Source organism: Bombina bombina, chromosome 1 (assembly GCF_027579735.1).
Source record: "Bombina bombina isolate aBomBom1 chromosome 1, aBomBom1.pri, whole genome shotgun sequence".
Classification (NCBI taxonomy): Eukaryota; Metazoa; Chordata; class Amphibia; order Anura; family Bombinatoridae; genus Bombina; species Bombina bombina.
The window spans coordinates 755,356,338-755,370,125 of NC_069499.1; the positions used below are offsets into that span (position 1 = coordinate 755,356,338).

General features: G+C 37.7%; 1 protein-coding gene across 2 annotated transcripts in view; it reads right to left on the reverse strand.

The window, feature by feature from the left end:
• Window positions 1-13,788, reverse strand: part of AMMECR1 (AMMECR nuclear protein 1) — a 675,476-nt gene that overhangs the window by 486,315 nt on the left and 175,373 nt on the right. The gene's annotated exons all lie outside the window — the stretch shown is intronic.

Below are 13,788 nucleotides of genomic sequence, written 5' to 3' on the forward strand. Positions count from 1 at the left end.
CTACAAAAAAAAACACAGTATCAAAAATAAAAATGAATTACACCTAATCTAATAGCCCTATCAAAATAAAAAAGCCCCCCCCCCAAAATAAAAAAACCCTAGCCTACAATAAACTACCTATGGCCCTTAAAAGGGCCTTTTGCGGGGCATTGCCCCAAAGAAATCAGCTGTTTTACCTGAAAAAAAATATATGCACCCCCCAACAGATAAACCCACCACCCAACCATTCAGCCCCCCCCAAATAAAAAGCCTATCTAAAAAAACCTAAGCTCTCCATTGCCCTGAAAAGGGCATTTGTTTGGGTATTGGCCTTAAAAGGGCATTTAGCTCTTTTACCTGCCCAGACCCTACTCTAAAAATAAAACCCACCCAAAAAACCCTTGAATAAACCTAACACTAACCCCCGACGATCCACAGTTTTTAAAGTTCCGCTTGAAGGATCCCTCCAGCCAGCAAGAAGTCTTCATCCGGGCGGCAAAAAGTCTTCATCCGGGTGGCCTCTTCTATCTTCATCCATCCGGCAAAGTCTTCATCCATGCGGCCTCTTCTATCTTCATCCATCCGGTGCGGAGCGGGTCCATCCTGAAGACATCCGGCGCGGAGCTCCTCTTCAATACGGTCGCCGTCGTAAACTAGACCTTGAATGCAAGTGACGTCATCCAAGATGGTGTCCCTTGCATTCCTATTGGATGAACGTTTCCAATCAGCCAATAGGATTAGAGCTGCTAAAATCCTATTGGCTGTTCCAATCAACCAATAGAATGAGAGCTCAATCCTATTGGCTGATTGGAACTTGCCGGCTGGATGGATCCTTCAAGCGGAACTTCAAAAACTGTAAGTGGATCGTCGGGGTTAGTGTTAGGTTTATTTAAGTTTTTTTTGGGTGGGTTTTATTTTTAGAGTAGGGAATGGGCAGGTAAAAGAGCTAAATGCCCTTTTAAGGGAAATGCCCGTACAAATGCCCTTTTCAGGGCAATGGGGTGCTTAGGTTTTTTTAGATAGGCTTTTTATTTGGGGGGTTGGTTGGGTGGGGGGTTGGTTTAACTTTTGGGGGGGGGGTTGTAATTATTTTTCTCCAGGTAAAAGAGCTGATTTCTTTGGGGCAATGCCCAGCAAAAGGCCCTTTTCAGGGCCATTGGTAGTTTATTGTAGGCTAGGGTTTTTTTATTTGGGGGGGGGGCTTTTTTATTTTGATAGGGCTATTAGATTATGTGTAATTCGTTTTTATTTTTGATACTGTTTTTTTTTTGTAATTTAGTGTTTTTTTTGTAATTTAGTAATTTTTAATAGAAGATTTAAATAATTTGAGTAGGGTTAGGGTTTTGTAATATGTAATATAGTTAATTTAATTGCTAGTTTAATGTAATTGTAGTATAATAGTTAGCGTAGGTTAATAAATAGTTTAATATAGTTTATTTTAATTCTACAGGTAAGTTTTAATTTATTATAAGATCGGGTTGTTAGGTTTAGGGGTTAATAGCTTAATTTAGTTTATGGCGATGTGGGGGCTGGCAGTTTAGGGGTTAATAGGTTTAGTTAATGGTAGTGATGTGGGAGGCCAGGGGTTTAGGGATTAATAACTTTATTTAGTGGTGGCGTGGTCCGGGAATGGCGGGATAGGGGTTAATACATTTATTAAAGTTGCTGCGGGGTCCGAAAGCGGCAGGATAGGGGTTAAACACTTTAGTATAGTGACAGCGTTTAGTGACAGGGTATAAATAAAGTTGTGAAAAAGCCGAAAAGCAGCGAGATCGATCACTGTTGGTCAACAACAGTCTGGTGCATGGCTTTTTGACAGCTTTTTTTATAAATATGGAGAGCGTATTCAGGTCTGCGGCCGCGATGTTAGGCGATGTTAGGTGAGCGTATTGGTGCCAGCAAATGCAGCATAGTTGAGGCTTTGATAAATATCCCCCTATACCTGAATTAATGGGGTTAATGGGGGTTAAAACAGAAACCGTTTTGCAGGTAATCTTTGGCTGCATTATATATTTAGAAACTTATGTTAGTTAATTCTGTTTTCTGTCCCTTTAAAAGTAAATTGAAAAATTGTTTAAAAATTGAATTCTCTATCTAAATCATGAAAATTTAATTTTGACGTTTTGACCAGATATTTTAACAATATAATCTAATAGAATGTGATATTGTAGAATATAAACATGGCGTATTATTGTATACTAACAGGGATATGAAGGTATTCATCTGTAATGCAGGGCTTTATTCGATAGATTCCCTTTAAATACATGGCAGGCCTTTGGTTATTCTAATGTAATTAGAATCTAATGTAAAATTAAGTAATTATTACAACCCCATGAACACATTTACCCGTAACCAAAATTATTTTCACTTTATTTTATATTGTCATGTTTCATTTTATAATTGCATAGTAGCTGCCTTTGGATGAAAAAATAAAAACAAATCATTTTGTTTTGTATTTTGTTTGTTGGAAAAAAAGAGAACTGCTATGTTTTTTGAAGAGTCTATAAACAATGAATTGTTATTTAGGGAAATCCCATTAATCTGGAATTGAAGTCGCAAGTAATTTAAATGATTTATGTCCCTATTTGTTTACCTGTTTACATATTGTACAGTGTATAAATCAGCTGTAAGGAAGGCAGCTAGGTGCAGTTCACTCTGTTTCATCTAATCATTTTTTGTCTTGCTGATACTATATATTTTGAAAATGTAGCTGGGAGTTAACACATATTATAAATAAAAAATATAGTTGGAAAAAAAAGTGTTGAAATAAGACTGATCGAATGTATAATGAATATTGTATACTCGTGAAGGATTAATTATTTTGCTCTTTACATCTATGAGTAATTTAGATTTAGTGCAGCGTTGCTAGATTGCAGGTTTAAAGGAAAATGAAATTGATGCAATACATTTATTATATCACTTTAAAGGTACACTAAACACTCTAAATATGGGTGCCACCATTTTGGAACATAGGTTTCGCTGCATGTATGAAGAAGAGCTGCTGAACAAGTGGAATGCATTGAAAATAAGATTTCAACATGGCACCATCCCTTACTAGAGGGAGGAGAAGAGTGACCTCAATACAATGCCTATAAAACGTATTTGTGTTTGATGTCCCTTTAATGTCCATACAAATACTGCAGCACATGGAAACAATTAAAATGCATGCATGTTGCATTCTTGAATATTGCAATAAAGCTTACACTGTTGTGCTGCCCCAGCTATGCCAATCAGAGACCATAATGCCTGAAACAAGAAGCAAAGCGAATCAGAGGACCTGTATTTTTTTGAACACCATTACAATCAATTTATAGGAAAGGGGCAATAGCATTTTCACTTTCTATTTATAGTAATGCCATAGGGGCCGATTTATCAACTCCCTTTATTGGGCTGTATGCTCCTGTTTCCATGCGAGCCTTCAGGAGTTAAGAAGCAGCGTTCTTAAGACCGCTGCTCCTTAACTTGTCCCCTACCTCTGCGGCGACGGACAGCAATCAGCCCGATCGGATATGATCGGGTTGATTGACATCCCCTGATAGTGGCCGATTGGCCGCAAATCTGCAGGGGGCGGTATTGCACAAGGAATGCTTGTGCAATGATAAATGCTGACAGCGTATGCTGTTGGCATTTATCGATGTGCAGTGGACATGATCCGCTACAGTTGATCATGTCCGCCCACACATTGATAATTCGGCCCCATAGTCTTTGCAAGTTTGAGATATAGAAACTGCTTCCAAATTACACCATAACTGGTCTTTTTTTTAAAATTCTTTGTTCCAGGTGAGAAATATTGTAGGTTAGCTACATCAGTGTTTTTCAACCGTGCTCCTCAAGTACCCCCAACAGGCCAGGTTTTCATTATAGCTGAACCAGAGCACAGGTGAAGTAATCAGTTGATGGGTGAGAGCAGGTTAGTAACCATGGTTACTAATCAGCTGATTATTTCACCTGTGCACTGGTTCAGCTATAATGAAAACTTGGCCTGTTGGGGGTACTTGAGGACCGCGGTTGAGAAACACTGAGCTACATGATGTCCTAAATAAAATCATACAATATATTGTTCTTGTTTAGAGCAGGATATACATAGGATATTGTTTCTTGTTATCTAGATTGCAATCAAGAGGAGAAAGTAAAAGACAATCTACAGTAGCAAGTAACAGAAACAACATTATCTAATTTATATATATTTTAGAAAACTGTTTATTCATTTTATGCAATGCCTCAAAAAGCTATCTTGCATGTGTTTGATATAAATGCTTATCCTGCTGCATTTATAAGCACAGCTCTTACCTAAATACAACTTAACCCTCATTGCTGTGACTATGTCCTTGGGTTGTTTGCATGGTGTCCTATGTCATGCATTGGATTCAAGCCATTAATCAAAACTGAAAGGATGTGACCTCCTGCCTTCCAGAGTGCTGACTATAATGTTATGTGAATGTCTAGAAAATGCAGCGTTTTTTTATGCCTTCAGTTTATTTCCATCATCTTATATTTGCTGATTATTATGTTTTAATAATATGTATATATTTAAATGTCATTGCCACATGGCAAACTCTCATCAGGAATTTCTTACATTTCAGATGCTTACTCAGGCTCTTAGCGCTATAAATAATTTCAAACCATTAGACCAGTTTTGAAAAGAGAGATGGTGTGATAGAAACCCTTAGATATAAAGATATATAAGATATAAAGGGATGCCTCACATTCCAAAAAGGTAAATGCTAATGCAGGGACTTTTAGGTTCCTTTAAAGAAATAAAAAAACAACATTAACCCTTTTTTAATCATTAACACACATAAAGCATGATGTAACTCCTTTAGGCCAGTAACACACACAGGTAAATTATTTTAATGCCTTGACTAAGAACAACACATATGATAAAAAATAAACTTGTGCCAACAATACAGCTATATCAGTTATTGATTGTATTCTCCTAGGCAGTAACACACACAGATCAGTGATTTTACACTTCTTTAGGGCAAATAACACACATACAACAAGTGCAGTATAATAGTTTTCACAGCAACTAGTATGTTCTGTCTGTTAGAAGCTTTGTCATGTGTGTGCTGAAAAGCAAATAACAGGACCAGACCTGGAAATTTTGGAAGACCGGCTATTTTTTTCTATTATAAAATTAGTCGCAGAAGCTTGGCGAGGGTTGTTCCTTGGACATGTGATGGCTGAAGTTCTCTTGCATTGTATTCTTTAAGCATGTTAACGCCTACAGCTGTTTTATGTTGCCAAATGTAAGCTGGTAAGCCTGTCTCAGAATGCACAAAGCACTTAAAGAGACATGAAACCCACATTTTTTATTTTATGTTTCAGAAAGAGCATGCCATTTTAAACAACTTTTCAATTTACTTCTATTATCTAATTTGCTTTATTTTCTTGTTATCCTTTGTTGAAAAGAATATCTAGATGGGCTCAGTAGCCGCTGATTGGTGGCTGCTGCATGTGATTGGCTCACCCATGTGATTTATTTTTCTTCAACAAAGGATATCTAAAGAATGAAGCAAATTAGATATTGGAATGTTATTTCAAATTGTATTATCTATCTGAATAATGAAAGAAAAATTTTGGGTTTCATGTCCCTTTAAGGCACTAATAGAAAAGGCATGCATATGAAACTAAAGGTGAATGCAAACTAAAAGTACACTGAAAACAGCTAAGTTTTGACTATGTTGCTATCACTGCTGGGTGCTCCCTGTTAAATTTGCTCTCCCTCGCGAGACACTACATTTCATATAGCTTCATTACATTCTATGGAAGGCAGCTCACTATTTACTGGGACGGGTCAACCTTCTTTTTTAGAGAATTGACAGAAGTCTGACCATGTCAGTGTTGGGAAAATAATTCAACTCCCCATTGGTGAACTTTAGAGACTCAGCCATTTGTCATTTCCCACTATGCATATAAGGTGACTGTTCCTACCAGCCTCAAAAGAGGAGCTAAATTCACCAGCCTGTGGACTAAACTCTACATGTATCTTCTTGGCAGTCATTTATCTCAGGTTAAATTATTTATACAGTATCAGTCTTATAATATTATACATAATAAAAGTCGTTACAGAAATGAATGAACATAATCTTTATATGTAGAAAACAATCATGCCAATTTCATCAGACCAATTGTATCCAGTTACAGCCGCTGTAGCATCAGATCTAGACATGTGCATGGCGAAAAAATTCGGTTCGGATCAATTCGGAATTTTTCGAAGTTCGGTTCGGATCGATTCGAATTCGGAAAATTTCGAATCGTTTCGGATTCGTTTCGGATTCATTGGGATTAGAAGAAATTCGGCTGGATTTGGTTCGATTCGGTTCGATTCGGTTTGGAAATTCTGCAATTCGGTAAGTGTTAGGTGGGATTAGACTAGTATTATACTGTATATTAGGTGTTAACCTAACATACTGTATAATACTAGTGTAATCCCAATGGCCATCCGAATTTACGAATCGATTCGGTTCGATTCGGAAAATTCAGCAACATTTTAATTGAGAAATTCGGTTCGATCGAATCGCCAAATTTTCCGAATTTTCCGAATTTCCGAATCGAACCGAACCGAACCGAATCGCACATGTCTAATCTATATCTCTGTCATTATATCTCAGTTCATCACCATCAGCTCTCATCTATTTCCTGTTACATTCTTCTGCTTTTCGTCACTCACTTTTACATAGTCACATCATCGCATAGTGGCTTCACTCTTCACTAGTGATAGTTGCAATAAAGGGACACTAAAGTCAAAATTAAAATGTCAAGATTCAGGTAGAGCATGCAATTTCAAACAACTTTACAATTTAATCCCATTAGCAAATTGTGCACAATCTTTTATATGCACATTTTATGAAGCACCCGCTCCTACTGAGCATGTACATGAGTTTGCAGTGTATATGTATACAAGTTTGTGATTGGCTGATGACTGACAAATGATAGTGTGAGCAGGGAAATAAGAACATTTTGAAATTCATCCAAAAAATTAAGCATTATTGTATTGTCTTTTTATTATGAATTTGTTGATTAGACAATTATGTTATATGTAATGGTACTTAAAGTCCTGCAGCCTTAGCTGTCCCACTTTGCAATGAATTCTGGCATTGTCACAATATAGGTTGCATGCAATTACTTCTTAAAGGGGTAGATTGGCTGAGCAAAATGCTAATGTGCAAGAAAATTGTTTTCGGGTGTAGTTCTGAAGCACACTGTGCATATACACAAATACTGCTCAGCACATACAAATGGTTATCTGTAGTTTTATTATTCAAAATGCATGGCTGTGAGTCCTTCAGTCAACTAGTTTAATGCTTATTAAATCATTATTTTATCACCAAACATTTCACTGCAATTATAAATTAATCATCTGATGAATCATGTCTGTATTTAAAGTGCATAGGAAAGGACAAACCACACCACATTAACTATAGCAGTGAAAGAGTGCTTTAACAGTATAACCCACTTTATATAATAGGACATAAGCCAAGAGCCAATGACACCTATACCACCCAAATGCCACAGAAATTGTAGGATTGTTGTGTCTTGTGCACCTTCCCCTTTCAGGGATATTTACTGGCCACTACATGACCCGACCCCTCCCAAGATATGCCCAGCCAGGCTTATGACACACAGACATCAATCACGGCTCCTCCCACAAAACACCAGTTCCCCTCACCTCCATGCCCTGGAAAGCCTCTGGGAAATGTTGAGAGGTATGAACACTTACAATATTGTATTGCAGAACGTCATAAGTAGACATGTGCAATTCATTTTGTTCCGAATCAAAATTCGGATGAAAATCGGGTGATTCGGAGATTCGGATGTATTCAAATCTCCGAATCACCCTAGTAACGAAACTAAACTAATCCGAATCAATTTGTAATGAAAAATCCGAATTAGTTTGTATTCATTTGGTTTATTCGAATGGCCATGGCGCAATAGTCTGACTCTCCAATTCCTTTGCCGTTCCATATTTATTATAAAAAAAAACTAATAGAGATATATTAAAATTAAATATAGTGAGATAGAACAGTGAGATTATTCCTTTTGTGTTGGTTGGAACCATCCGAATCAACGTAACATAACATAATGAATGAATCCGAACATACCGAATTTCCAAATGCATCTGAAACGAATGACCACTATAACGAATCAATCCGAATGTATCCGAAACAAATGAATGATATAATGAATAGATCCGAAAGCATCCGAAACTAAATTAATAAATACCGAATCGATACGAAACGAAACAAAATTTTCCTGCATGCACATGTCTAAGCCTTGGTAGCTCAAGACATGAAAGCAATTATTGTCATGCCTCAAATGAATACACCTCTGCTATTTATGTTGCTTGTACTGTGTAGGTATGCCTTTAATAAGGCCTCAGAAAAACCATCCAGGATCCCTAATTTTTAAACTGTAGTACAAATTTTCTGTCTGGCAGTGGGCATCTTGGAAATGTTTCAGCCATGTTTGTAATGACTGAAACCTTAGGAGCCTGCTATAGCTGCCGGTTGTTAAAGCCACTGGAGCAAATACCTGAGAATACATTTAGGTTTTTCTGTACCAGGCTTAGAGCAACGGCTTCTAGTATCCCCATCCCTACAGTGCAACTCCTTAAAGGGAGAGTAAACCTCAAAAGGTCTTCTACATATTTAAATATTACAGCATTGACAACATAGATTTTTGCTCTTTGTGCTGAGAACATAACAGAAAAAATGTTTAGCACTTAATTGGATATGTGTTTACCTATGGTTACCAGATTCCCAAGTGTGTCCAGAGAGGGGAACTAATGTCCCATCTGGATTTTCTTTCATTATATATAAACATACATACCCATCTGAGTCACTCTTTTGATGCCAATGAGCTTTGAGATTTTGTCACAAAATGAGTAAGTTGTTAATAGCTTTTACAATTTTTAAGATCTTAAAACTTAGAAAGGCAGTGTAACACTTCTCTGGTTAATGAAAAATGTAGTCTTTCATTTATATGTCTGTTAGAAACAGACATCCACATTTATATTAAAATATGCTAAAGCTTTCTACAGTGTCCTACACCTGTGCTGATTGATATCCATTATTATACATAAATGCTACTGCTGCATTTTTTACCTCTTCAGAAGCAATCACCTGATAAGAAGAAATACCTCAGTTTCCAAGTTATGTGAATATTATCTGCATGCCCCTGAAAAGTATTTATTTTCTTGAATACCAACTAAATATAGCAATCGAAGAATCTCACATATCACTTAATTTTCTTCTGAAACAGTAATAAATGAATTTTCTAGTATATTATTTATTTGATGGCCCCTTAATGTTAGTTAGTTAGTTAGTTAGTTAGTTAGTTAGTTAGTTAGTTAGTTAGTTAAATTCAAAATTATTCAAACAGGGCTTTCCAATTTACTTCTGTTATCAAATATACTTTGCTCTTTATTTATTCTTGTTGAAGGGCATATCTATATATGTTCTGGAGCATACACAAGACTTGAGCACTATATGGCAACACTGCCTATAACAATGTTTAGCAGTTTATTTCACACAGCTTTATCACACCTCATACATATAGAAAAGTTGTTTGTTTAGTTGCTGGAGTCTCACAGAAGCCTTTGTCTGTAAAAGAGCTAATGCAGATAAATAATTGAAAAAGACAGCTGCTCATTCTTGGAGAATTGTGCACGGTCTTATATGCATACTTTCTCAGGGAACATATAGATCATAAGCAAGTTTTACAGCTCATATACACATATACGTCTATAACTGGCTGACAGCTGTCATGTGACTGATTTCATGTTCAAATGAAAATCAGCCAATAGAAAAAGCTTTCATTCTATTGGCTGATTTGAATTTGCACATGAAATCAGCAAATAGGAATGCAAGGGTACCCCTATATAAAAGGGTTACATTTCATTCAAAATTCAGTGGGCGTCTGGTGACCGCATGAAGAGGATCGTTATTGAAGAGCTGAAGATGGACCGCCACCGCCAGGATGAAGATAAGAAGATGGGCCACCGCCGGTATGAAGATGGAGAGACTACGCCTGGATTCATCTTTGATGAGCACCATTTTGGGGTTTAGTGTTAGTTTTTTATTTTGGGGTGGGGGATAATGTAAGAAGGTGGTAGTTTTTTTTTTAAAGAAAAAACATAATTTATGTAAGAACTTACCTGATAAATTAATTTCTTTCATATTGGCAAGAGTCCATGAGCTACTGACGTATGGGATATACAATCCTACCAGGAGGGGTAATGTTTCCCAAACCTCAAAATGCCTATAAATACACCCCTCACCACACCCACAATTCAGTTTAACGAATAGCCAAGTAGTGGGGTGATAAAGAAAGGAGTAAAAAGCATCAACAAAGGAATTTGGAATAATTGTGCTTTATACAAAAAATCATAACCACCATAAAAAGGGTGGGCCTCATGGACTCTTGCCAATATAAAAGAAATGAATTTATCAGGTAAGTTCTTACATAAATTATGTTTTCTTTCATGTAATTGGCAAGAGTCCATGAGCTAGTGACGTATGGTATATCAAATACCCAAGATATGGAACTCCACGCAAGAGTCACTAGAGAGGGAGGGATAAATAATAAACAACAGCCAAATGCTGAAAAAATAATCCACAACCCAAATATAAGTTATTCTCATGAAGAAGAAAAAAACTTAAAACAGCAGCAGACAAATCAAACTGAAACAGCTGCCTGAAGAACTTTTCTACCAAAAACTGCTTCAGAAGAAGCAAATACATCAAAACAGTAGAATTTAGTAAATGTATGCAAAGAGGACCAAGTCGCTGCTTTGCAAATCTGATCAACTGAAGCTTCATTCTTAAAAGCCCACAAAGTGGAGACTGATCTAGTAGAATGAGCTGTAATTCTCTGAGGCGGGGCTTGACCCGACTCCAAATAAGCTTGATGAATCAAAAGCTTTAACCAAGAAGCCAAGGAAATAGCAGAGGCCTTCTGACCTTTCCTAGGACCAGAAAATATAACAAATAGACTAGAAGTCTTCCTGAAATCTTTAGTAGCTTCAACATAATATTTCAAAGCTCTTACCACATCCAAAGAATGTAAGGATCTTTCCAAAGGATTCTTAGGATTAGAACACAAGGAAGGGACAACAATTTATCTACTAATGTTGTAAGAATTCACAACCTTAGGTAAAAATTCAAATGAAGTCCGCAAAACCGCCTTATCCTGATGAAAAATCAGAAAAGGAGATTCACAAGAAAGAGCAGATAGCTCAGAAACTCTTCTAGCAGAAGAGATAGCCAAAAGGAACAACACTTTCCAAGAAAGTAGTTTAATATCCAAAGAATGCATAGGCTCAAAAGGAGGAGCCTGTAGCGCCTTCAAAACCAAATTAAGACTCCAAGGAGGAGAAATTGATTTAATGACAGGCTTAATACGAACTAAAGCCTGTACAAAACAGTGAATATCAGGAAGATTAGCAATCTTTCTGTGAAATAAAACAGAAAGAGCAGAGATTTGTCCTTTCAAGGAACTTGCAGACAAACCCCAATCCAAACCATCCTGGAGAAACTGTAAAATTCTAGGAATTCTAAAAGAATGCCAAGAGAATTTATGAGAAGAACACCATGAAATGTAAGTCTTCCAAACTCGATGATAAATCTTCCTAGAGACAGATTTACAAGCTTGTAACATAGTATTAATTGCAGAGTCAGAGAAACCTCTATGACTTAATACTAAGCGTTCAATTTCCATACCTTCAAATTTAATGATTTGAGATCCTGATGGGAAAACGGACCTTGAGACTGTAGGACCGGCCTTAACGGAAGTGGCCAAGGTTGGCAACTGGACATCCGAACAAGATCCGCATACCAAAACCTGTGGGGCCATGCTGGAGCCACCAGCAACACAAATGATTGTTCCATGATGATCTTGGAGATCACTCTCGGAAGAAGAACTATAGGCAGGAAGATATAAGCAGGCTGATAACACCAAGGAAGTGTCAGCGCATCCACTGCTTCCGCCTGAGAATCCCTGGACCTGGACAGGTATCTGGGAAGTTTCTTGTTTAGATGAGAAGCCATCAGATCTATTTCTGGAAGACCCCACATCTGAACAATCTGAGATAACACATCCGAATGGAGAGACCACTCCCCTGGATGTAAAGTCTGAAGGCTGAGAAAATCCGCCTCCCAATTGTCTACACCTGGGATATGAACCGCAGAAATTAGACAAGAGCTGGATTCCGCCCAAACAAGTATCAGAGATACTTCTTTCATAGCTAGGGGACTGTGAGTCCCACCCTGATGATTGACATATGCCATCTTTGTGATATTGTCTGTCTGAAAACAAAAGAACGGTTCTCTCTTCAACAGAGGCCAAAACTGAAGAGCTCTGAAAATTGCACAGAGTTCTAAAATATTGATTGGTAATCTCGCCTCTTGAGATTTCCAAACCCCTTGTGCTGTCAGAGATCCCCAGACAGCTCCCCAACCTGAAAGACTCGCATCTGTTGTAATCACAGTCCAGGTTGGCCGAACAAAAGAGGCCCCTTGAACTAAACGCTGGTGATTTAACCACCACGTCAGAGAGTTTCGAACATTGGGATTTAAGGATATTAATTGTGATATCTTTGTTTAATCAAGGCACCATTGATTCAGCATGCAAAGCTGGAGAGGTCTCATGTGAAAACGAGCAAAAGGAATCGCGTCCGATGCTGCAGTCATGAGGCCTAAAACTTCCATGCACATAGACACTGAAGGGAATGACTGAGACTGAAAATGCCGACATGCTGCAACCAATTTCAAACGTCTCTTGTCTGTTAGAGACAGAGCCATTAACACTGAATCTATCTGGAAACCTAAAAAGGTGACTCTTGTCTGAGGAATCAAAAAACTTTTTGGTAAATTGATCCTCCAACCATGTTTTCGAAGAAACAACACAAGTTGATTCGTGTGAGATTCTGCAGTACGTAAAGACTGAGCTAGTACCAAGATATTGTCCAAATAAGGAAACACCGCAATACCCTGTTCTCTGATTACAGAGAGTAGGGCACCCAGAACCTTTGAAAAGATTCTTGGAGCTGTTGCTAGGCCAAATGGAAGAGCAACAAATTGGTAATGCTTGTCTAGAAAAGAAAATCTCAGGAACTGATAATGTTCTGTATGAATTGGAATATGAAGTTAAGCATCCTGCAAGCCTATTGTAGACATATAATGTCCTTGCTGAACAAAAGGCAGAATAGTCCTTATAGTCACCATCTTGAAAGTTGGTACTCTTACATAAAGATTCAAAATTTTCAGATCCAGAACTGGTCTGAATTAATTTTCTTTCTTTGGGACAATGAATAGATTTGAATAAAACCCCAGGCCTTGTTCCTGAAAAGGAACCGGCATGATTACCCCTGAAACCTCCAGATCTGAAACACACTTCAGGAAAGTCTGAGCTTTTACTGGATTCACTGGGATGCGTGAGAGAAAAAATCTTCTCACAGGAGGTCTTACTCTGAATCCTATTCTGTACCCCTGAGAGACAATGCTCTGAATTCATTGATTTTGGACAGAATTTGCCCAAACATCCTTGAAAAACCTTAATCTGCCCCCTACCAGCTGAACTGGAATGAGGGCCACACCTTCATGCGGACTTAGGGGGTGACTTTGGTTTCTTGAAAGGCTTGGATTCCAATTTGAGGAAGGCTTCCAATTGGAAACAGATTTCTTGGGGGAAGAATTAGGTTTTTGTTCCTTATTTTGACGAAAGGAACGAAAACGATTAGAAGCCTTAGATTTACCCTTAGGTTTTTTATCCTGAGGCAAAAAAACTCCTTTCCCCCCAGTAACAGTT